Raw genomic sequence first — 9,098 nt, 5'->3', positions numbered from 1 at the left:
TCCATCATGGTGGCAAAGCAAGACTCCATGCAGGCTAAACGTCCTCCCGGCTTCTCATCTGTCTGAGCAGCTGCTTTTCACTCAAATTCACCCTCCAACAGATGAACAAAGACACAGTGGCTGACATCATACGTAACTCTTCTTAGAAGTGGAGCAAAGCTACTGATCAGGGGACAGATTTCTGACATTTACCACACATTGCAATCCTGTTTGCTTGCTAAATCAAGAAAATCTAATATATTTACATTACATTTTTCACATAATTAAATAAATAAACTTAAAGGATTTCCTCCTTGCATTAAAAGTGTCTCTTTACGCTGCTTTACGCTTCGTATTCGAACAGATTAGAAGATTTTAAATGAGTAAGCAGTAAAAAAACAAACTACATGTGAAATAATGATAGTTACTGCACATGAATGAGTTTCTTTTGCTGTTTTGAGTCTTAAACTGCGGGTGGCGCCACTCTTCCACTAGACAAACCTCTCTGCTTTGAATTCTGATGTTTTATTCGTCTTTAAAACGTCTCTATGTGCTAAACTGACGGCATTGCACTGATACAACAGAGCAGACTATTTAGTTAAATGACCAGATTTACTGTCAGTTCTTCCTCTCTGCTCCTCAGAGCTCCAAAATCTTTTTTTCTGCTCTCCCGCTTGCCTTCAAACTCTCCACAAAGAGTAAGAAAAGCAGCTTTTCTTCACCCATTAAATATTAATAGACCTTTTTTTTTTTTTTTTTGGTGAAATGCTGACTTGAAATTTCAAGAACCCACACTGTCAATCAAACACACACAGACGGGTATCCCTTGGAGGGGAACCAAAACATCAGATAAAAAAAAGAAGCTGTTTTTACAGACTATATTTAATCTTCATCCCTCGGCGTCCCCGAGAGTCGACCGCGCTCCTGCTCTCTGATTGACAGACGGAAACGACAAACACGCAGCTTTAAAGCGGGATTCAGAGTTTGCGTTGTTGCCCGCCGGAAAGTAAATTTAATGAAGTAATCTCAAACCCAATCACGACGTATTCCTCTTTTGCCACCAGGGCTTGAGCACAAAAACCAGTCGCTCAGAGGATTTCTCTCTCTGGCACAAGCAGCTGGTTAGCTTAGCTTAGCTTAGCACAAAGACTGGAAACGGGGAACGAAATCTTCCCATCGGCAGCTCAAGAATTAGCAGCAGCAATGCTGAATTATTAGCTGTTGGTTTTAGGATTATTAAGTAAATGCATGGAGAATGGGAGGGGGGCAATGAGGAGTTCTCTGAAGAAGGAGGAGGAGGAGGAGGAGGGCGCCCATTCTTCTAACCCAAACACAATCTCTCAGAGTTGCTGGCGATGGCAGATGGTGGAAGGAAGCAAAGGCAGATGGAAAAATCACTTCCAACATGTTTATCATCGTCAAGAAGTGTGTATCGTGTGTGTGTGTGTGTGTGTTGGGGGGGGATGATTCCCTCGGGGTTAATGAAAAAACGTGATTGAATTTGGAAACTCCGGTGCCAAAGTCCCGCTGGTGTGACAGCGAGGCCTTACATCGTGTCGATGACGTCTTCCTCTCGCTGTAAATAAAGAAACTTCTAAGAACTCAAGTTGAAGGATGACGATCGCGGTTCAACGCTGAGAAAGTCAACACCGACTCCGAGCAAAAAAACCAGACGCCAGTCCTGGACCGCCGACGTCCTCTAATGCATATGTACAGTCCGACGTCGCCGTGGGTGATAAATGCATCTCGCACAGCTGTTGCTATGGCGATATGCATGTGTGAGTGCAGCGAGGCGGCTGAGAAACTTGAGGAACACACATGACTCTGTGACCTCCGCAAACACAGTCTGAGGACTCGTGTGAGTCGGAGGGAGCGAGGGAACGAGAGAATGAGGGAACAAGGGAACGAGGGAACGAGGGAACAAGGGATCAAGAGAATGAGGGAACAAGGGAACGAGAGGATGAGGGAACAAGGGAACGAGAGAACGAGGGAACAAGGGAACGAGGGAACAAGGGAACAAGAGAATGAGAGAACGAGGGAACAAGGGATCAAGAGAATGAGGGAACAAGGGAACGAGGGAACAAGGGAACGAGAGAATGAGGGAACAAGGGAACGAGAGAATGAGGGAACAAGGGAACGAGGGAACAAGGGTAGTCCAGTGATCGATGTCCGTACGTTTATGGGAAACAGTGCAAACTTTTAATGCTGCCTATCTTGGATTTTTTGCAACCAGTGAAGGAAGTGACCATATATGGCCTGATGAGGAGCGACGGGTGGATCAGATGCAACCTTACTGGATCTGGATGGATGTGGATTCTGGTGTGAAGCTGCTAACAAATTTAGCTTCCATAATTCAAGGTCAACTTAACAACGGAGTGTTTAAGTCATTTTAGTAGCGACCTGTCAATCAGCAGGTAAGCCCCGCCCCTTAAATCATCCCCTGCTTTCTGGTCTGTTTGACTCTAAATGGACCATAATTGACTCAATGAACATCATGCTGGATTGAAGAAGACATCCAGAGTGCTACTGCCATGTTTGTTTCTCTGTCTGACGTTTAAACCTGAAATAAGGGAATAAGTGAGGACGACTGGAAGCAGCTGGGAGTCTTTAGGTCTTATCAACAAAGCAGAACAAACAGTCTCCAGTCAAATGAGGGTTCCTCGAAGGAAACCACTAATCTTCAGCCGTCTGGTCTCAGAAGCTGAGAGGTCATCACATGCTTACGTTTATACCTACCCAGATTCAGAATAAATATTTAGCCGAGCGGCTGAAGCTCCATCATTGGAAGAGGGAGATGACACTAAAATGTATTCTGAAGAACGTGTGCCACATTTACTGTATTTTCTTTAAATATTTTATATAATGCCATATATCCTAGTTTGAGTTTGTTTTACATATGCAGAACGTATTAAATGTATAAAATAACATTTTCAAAGCCTGATGGGAGGTAGAATATAATAGAAAAGGGGAGTAAATGACTTTTACTTTGGAACAGTTGTTCAGAAATCAGTCCAACGTAAAGTCACTTCAAGTCTCTCTCTATGCTGTTTTAAATAAGGGCATATTATTGTCTGGGGGGGCATCTGTGACACACACACACACACCCCTAAACATGCTGACACTAACCGCTAGCTCAGCTCTTTTAACAGAAATAGAGAGAGAACTTGACAGATGAACCTCTCTCTCCCTCCCTCGTTCTTTGAAGTCACAACGACCCAGCTCTTATGTAACTCCTGAGAATGTGCACTTAAACGTATTTGACTTGGAAACATTTGTTCTTTGGGGGCATTGTGATTCATTAAAAGCAGATTATAAAAAGCGTGTGAGCGAGGAAGAAGAAGAAGAAGCCTCCAGCGTCGGTCCGGCGCCTATTTGAAGATGAAATGTTGCACTCTGACTTGCAAACAACATTTTTTTTTTGCAACCGAGCTAAAAGAAGTTCCCATCAGGGGCCAAACGGAGCTGAAAACTCATGCATGTTACATTTCATTTAAGCAAAGAGACCTTTTCTGTTATAAATGAGATTATTATTGTGGTTAATAATCAATTAAAAGTCAATATTGACCTTTCTAATACAGGGTTATCTGTGGCGACTTCATCATGAATGAAAACTAAAATCAAAAAGCTCTTCCCTACATTCCTCCACGGCTCCGTCCTCCCGTCTCCGTCACAGCAGGAAGAAAGAGCTTTCTTCTTTTAATGAGCCGATAGCTCAAATATATGGACGATAACTTTACCCAAGGGGCAAATTAATACAGGGAATGAAACATGAACATAAAATAGTTAATTCATTATTTTTTTAAGTCTCCTACTCGAGACATTTAGATTTTAATTGAGTGTTTCAAAGAAATCAGAAAAAGGAATTTTGCACATTTGTACATCTTAAGATGCCAATTTAATAGAAATAGGAAATAAAAAAAGGTAAATCTTATAGAGTTATTATTCATGAACGGAAAAGATGCTTCCAGAGCTTTCAGCCAACCATTCCCATAAACAGAAAGGCCCTAATGTGGAACGTTTTAATATCGATCATTCATCACAACATCCGTGGAAACACAATGTGGACGGCAACAACTTTAAACAAAACAAGTTGGACGACTTCCGAGTCAATATTTTCTAGCGTTTTATCACTAAATTAGTAAAAGTTCTCCTTCTCCTCCTGAATTACAGCCCATCTGGCGACCACCCCGGGGCCCCCGAACCCACGGGGGCCCAAAAGTCCTCAGGTTGTCAAGTGTGGCAATTTGAATAATTGCACAATATGAAGGGAAACAGTGAGAGCTAAAGTGGATGCAACATCTCTCCAGACTCCATTTAGAACAACATAACTATTATATTGAGTCTCTACATGAAGCCTAGAATAATCTGTTCCATGACGTTAGAATAAACAGTATTATAGTCTGACACGTCTTACCGCTTATGGCCATAGATGGCGCCAGAGAGCAGGATGCAGAGATGGTTGTATAAAACATGTTCTCATGCAGTTTGACCTCCTGCTGCTCGACCCTCTGGAGACCGTTTACATGCACAGTCCACACAAGGAGAGAAGAAGCATCATGGTTCCTCTTTAAGAGCAGGATACCGACTACTGCCTACAGACGAACCTGCTGCAGATATATCATCACGTGTTTGATCACACGCAGTATTTTCCTCGTGGGAAATATACACGGAGAGTCCGAGTGATTCATATCCGGAGAAACTCGCAGCTCCTGGGAGTTCCAGGATGAACGCCGAGGGTCTGAGAGCATCGCCGAGGTCTCCGTCATGTTTAAAACACGTCCTCCGGACACGCAGGCAGGGCCTCCATCTGCCAGCAATCTAAGACTGGTTATACTGGGCAGCTCCCAGCCGAGTGAGCCGTTATGGCCCCGGGCTTTTACTGCAAATACACAGCTGGTTAGAGAGAGAGAGTTGAGATTGAACTTATAAACCACAGAAAAGCAGCAAATGAGTGAACAAATTGGAATTTGGTGCCAAATATTGGACGCCCCGCCTTTAAATCGGAATGATTAACCCTGAATTTTGGGTCTCTGACTTTTCAGCGGGTCAGGCAGCAACAACAAAACGAGAGAGAGGGGCCTGAAGCTGGCTTATCATCGCTGAAGGAGCTTCTCACCGTTTGATTCAACTTTTTAAATTCATGCTTTTTTATTTTGGTATCAAACTGCTTACGTTCAATGCTTTGTTGGCTCTTTTGCTCGGTCAAACTCTCGGCTCTAAAGAGGTTAATGTGAGCGGGCCCGGGGCGGGATGTGAGCATCATAAGAGCCAGAATAATGAAGAGTCAGCGTGAGAACGATGGGACCCGACACTCGATGTGGAGAAGAACAAACCGCCGCTTTGAGAGCCGTGACCCGGATGAAGGAAGGGAGTGAGCATCGGTCAGTGGACAATAAAATCGGTTAAATTATGCTTTTTCTTTCTTTGCATGAAAACAAATATGAAAACAATTGGTTTGCTGGACGCAACAGTCACATCACTACTTGAGCTCTTTATATTTCTAGAATCTAATTAAAAACTCACTTTTATTTAAATACAAGTTGTTTGAAATGAACCTTTACCCTTGATGATCATTTTGTTTAACCACAGATTTAAAGGCTGGGAAGAAAACCAATAAAATTATGTTTCCATACATGGTTCTGAATGTAATTACATGTATATTATGAGTATTATTGCTGTCATGCATGAGCAGAACGGCTCGCCCTCCTCCCTCGCCACTCCCTCTCTGTTTACACACAAACATCCCTCTGCAGGTCCGGGGTCACGCGAGGTCACGATTCACATTTGACCTGTTTTTTTTACAACGTACCACAACACGCGGTCGCATCAAACGCACAGAACAAGAACCTCGACCTCTGCAGCGCTGCAGGACCCAATAAAGCCGAGAATTTCCAATAAAATAAAATTAATCTGGATGTCGTGCGTAAATCCGGGCCGAGGCGTGCTGTTGGAGGGCTACAAGGTCGGGTTGAGTTTTATGAGGGAGTTTACAGCTCAGTAAACCGATACGGACGCATGCTTTGCTTTCAGATTCCCTGATCTTAAAAAACGGGACCGACGGGTTTGTTCATTTTTGAAATAACTCGGTTAAGGTGTGCGTTTTTTGGACGTTACAATCCTCCAACATCTCGGCGTCTGGAGTGTGAAAAGGCAGATCAGTGGCGACCGAAGCGACGGCAAACGGCTTCAAACGGCGTCACGTCGGAGCCGTTCTGACTCCCCTCATCCCGTCTTTGCTTTAATGCTCCCTCGCCGAGCATTAGCTCCGATCCCGCAGCCTCGGGATTTCAGCTGAGATGTCAATACACATTGTTAGTGATGAGTGTGTGGGGAGTGCTCCTCACTATTTTGTGCATATTTTAAGAGGCTGTGATAAAAAAAAAATTAAACACTTGGCCTACAAATGAGTTATCATATTACAACATTAAATTCAAGGCAACAAAAGTCTCTATAAGGCCCCTTCAGAGGTCCTTCCAGGTCTAAGTCGGTCCCCCTTCCAGACCGGCAGCATCAGAGTGAAGCCTGGCCTCCTGCCAGGGGGACAATGTGGAGTCGTACCTACAGCACCAGCTGTTTGTGTAAACTTGGACGTGTTTGTATTATGTGGACGTGTGCCGGAGAGCTGGAGCGGTGCCACGCTGGAGACGCCGCTCCATACAAGGACAAGTCCTATTGGAGGCTCAGAGACAACGGTGGTCTCCTTTCAAAGCCTTAATCCGGATCCATGAAAGAGTTACACAATGAATCTGATCCAGTCTACGGCAATCAATCACTTTAGCTGCATCACTTCAGGGGCGGACACCGACTGGGCCGCGTCCCATTTTGTACGAAAAACACAATCTAAACCCCCCCCCCCCCCCCCCCTTCCTCCCCCCGCTATCTGACTGAGTGCGTAACCTCTCCACGCGTCTTCATTCGGAATGTTTTATAAATCAACCGAGCGAAAGTCGACAGGAGATGAAAGAGACTCTGAAAATGATCTAACGGCTCTGAAGTCTGCGTCTCCGTTACGAGAGCGAAAGCGCCACGTAGAGATTTACGGAGAAGTGAGGTCAAATATCTTCTACCTAATAATAAATCACACACACACACACACACACACACACACACTTACCACCCCCCATCTCATAGGCACGCTGCCCCTCTCCATCCCCCAGCCATGTGTTGACATAGTTTCCATGGTGAGGGGAAGGTGTTGGGAGTCATCGCTGCATTCCTGTGAACACACACACACACACACACACACACACGAAGAAGTCTGTAGTCATGTAGTCTGGTTATGGTAAGGTCAGAGCAGACAGGGCTTTTTGGGAGGGAGGGGCCGGAGCTCAAACTGCTGCTGCGGCACGGCCACGATGGGGAAAAACAAGGGTTTTCTGAGCTTTAAAGCATGTAAACATGTTCCAACCTGAACCACAAGTATGCACGGATCGTACGAGATCCTCTTTAGGGGGAACTTTAAGGGATTTTTCAAATCTGGTCAATAAAACTGGTCTAGAATTGAGCAACATTTGCTTTGTGGGCCCTAAAGATTTAGTTCCCTCGAGAAGGATTACTAAGTGTTCAGGTCTTTTCGGTTTTTTCCTCTCCTACAGCAATAACTGATGAGCTGTTGATGAAATGATCTCAGGCTCACGAAACTGAAACATGATATAAGTCTATAGTTACTCTGACAATTCCTTGAGAAAAGCCAGAGCGGCGACACGCCTCTTATGAAATCTTTACACACACGCCAACATCCGGTTTAAATTCTTCGACAGAGCGCAATAATCTAAGGCAAAGCTAAAGGGCTGAGGGGAGTTAACTTGTATAAATACTTCAGTATATTATCCGCCAACACTTCTCAGTAGCTCCACATGCCATGGAGCCACTGTGGAGCATTGTGGGTAAAGTGTGGCTGCCGATCGGAGCCAGAATGGAAGGTGCAGTCGCACCTGTTTGGGGGTGGGGGGGGGGAGGGATGACCTCTGCATGCAAAGTTGGAAGTTAATTGAAGTGGACCTCCTGCTGCTGGCGGCGAGTGACTCGGACACGCGGACGCCGCCAGTGAGATCACACCGCCGCCACTCTCTCGCCAGCCTGTCAGGGTGTTGAAAAGACACGCTTTGGGCTGATTCGGGGTCTGAAGTCGTCCATCATCACACATCCAGGCCAGTGAGGAGGGAAGAAGCTCCTGTAGGGAAACAGCTGTTGAGCTTCTGTGTGCTGGGAAACGGTGAAGAGTCACGCTGCGAATTTAGATCTGAACATACGGTTGTTGAATCGACCTGCTCCGTTTGAGACGCTTTCGTTTCCTCCTCGCCGTAATTCTAACACACTGCTCATACAACCCAGATCAGCCCAACACATCCAAGCGGTTTCCTGGGAAACGGCAGATTTAGGCGAGAATTCCCAGGAAATATCTCAAATTCACGCTCCATGATGATTATTCCAAACAATTATCATAACGTTTAACCCTGCAACTCATTTAGGATTCACATCGGTGGTGAGCCAGCGAGGGATCGTGACTCCCCGCCAGCTTTTTTTTTTCAAAGTGCAATTCTCCGGAGTACAATTTATATTAATCCGATCAGCTCGATTTGCATTTTCCCGTCACTTCCTGATACTCGAAGACATTTCTGACACATCAGGAAACTAATCCAATAAACGGCTCCTTTTTTTTCGGGGTAGAAAACACACCAAACTGCTGCGTGTTGAACGGGCGGGAAACCGACAGCAGGATGGCGTTGTGGAGCCGAGGCGGTTGGCGGCGCCGAGCTGCTGTAAACATCGGCTTCGATTATAATGAATACGAGAAAACGTGTCGCCTGTGGTAGACTCCGGGGACAACCGGCTGCTTGCTTCTCTCCAAGCGTTGCTAAATTTTTCCTTCTGAAATTTGTTGTTATGTGGAGCAACCCTCAAGCTGTGACAAGTCTGAGCCGGTGGGTTACTTCCCCAAAATCAGAGGGAGCGTGCAGCTGCAAAACAGGAAATATCCTGTGCCATTTTGATTTTTTTCGAGTCAATTAAGGAAGACAATGGTTTGACGAGGCCACATTAGCAAATGATCCATGACAGGCAGGAACACAGACATGCACACGAGGCGGGAAACTGGGTCGAACGGACCCTGAGAGGGA

Source organism: Eutrigla gurnardus, assembly GCF_963514095.1.
Source record: "Eutrigla gurnardus genome assembly, chromosome: 24".
NCBI classification, from domain to species: Eukaryota; Metazoa; Chordata; class Actinopteri; order Perciformes; family Triglidae; genus Eutrigla; species Eutrigla gurnardus.
Note: the sequence above shows the minus strand (reverse complement) of the source record.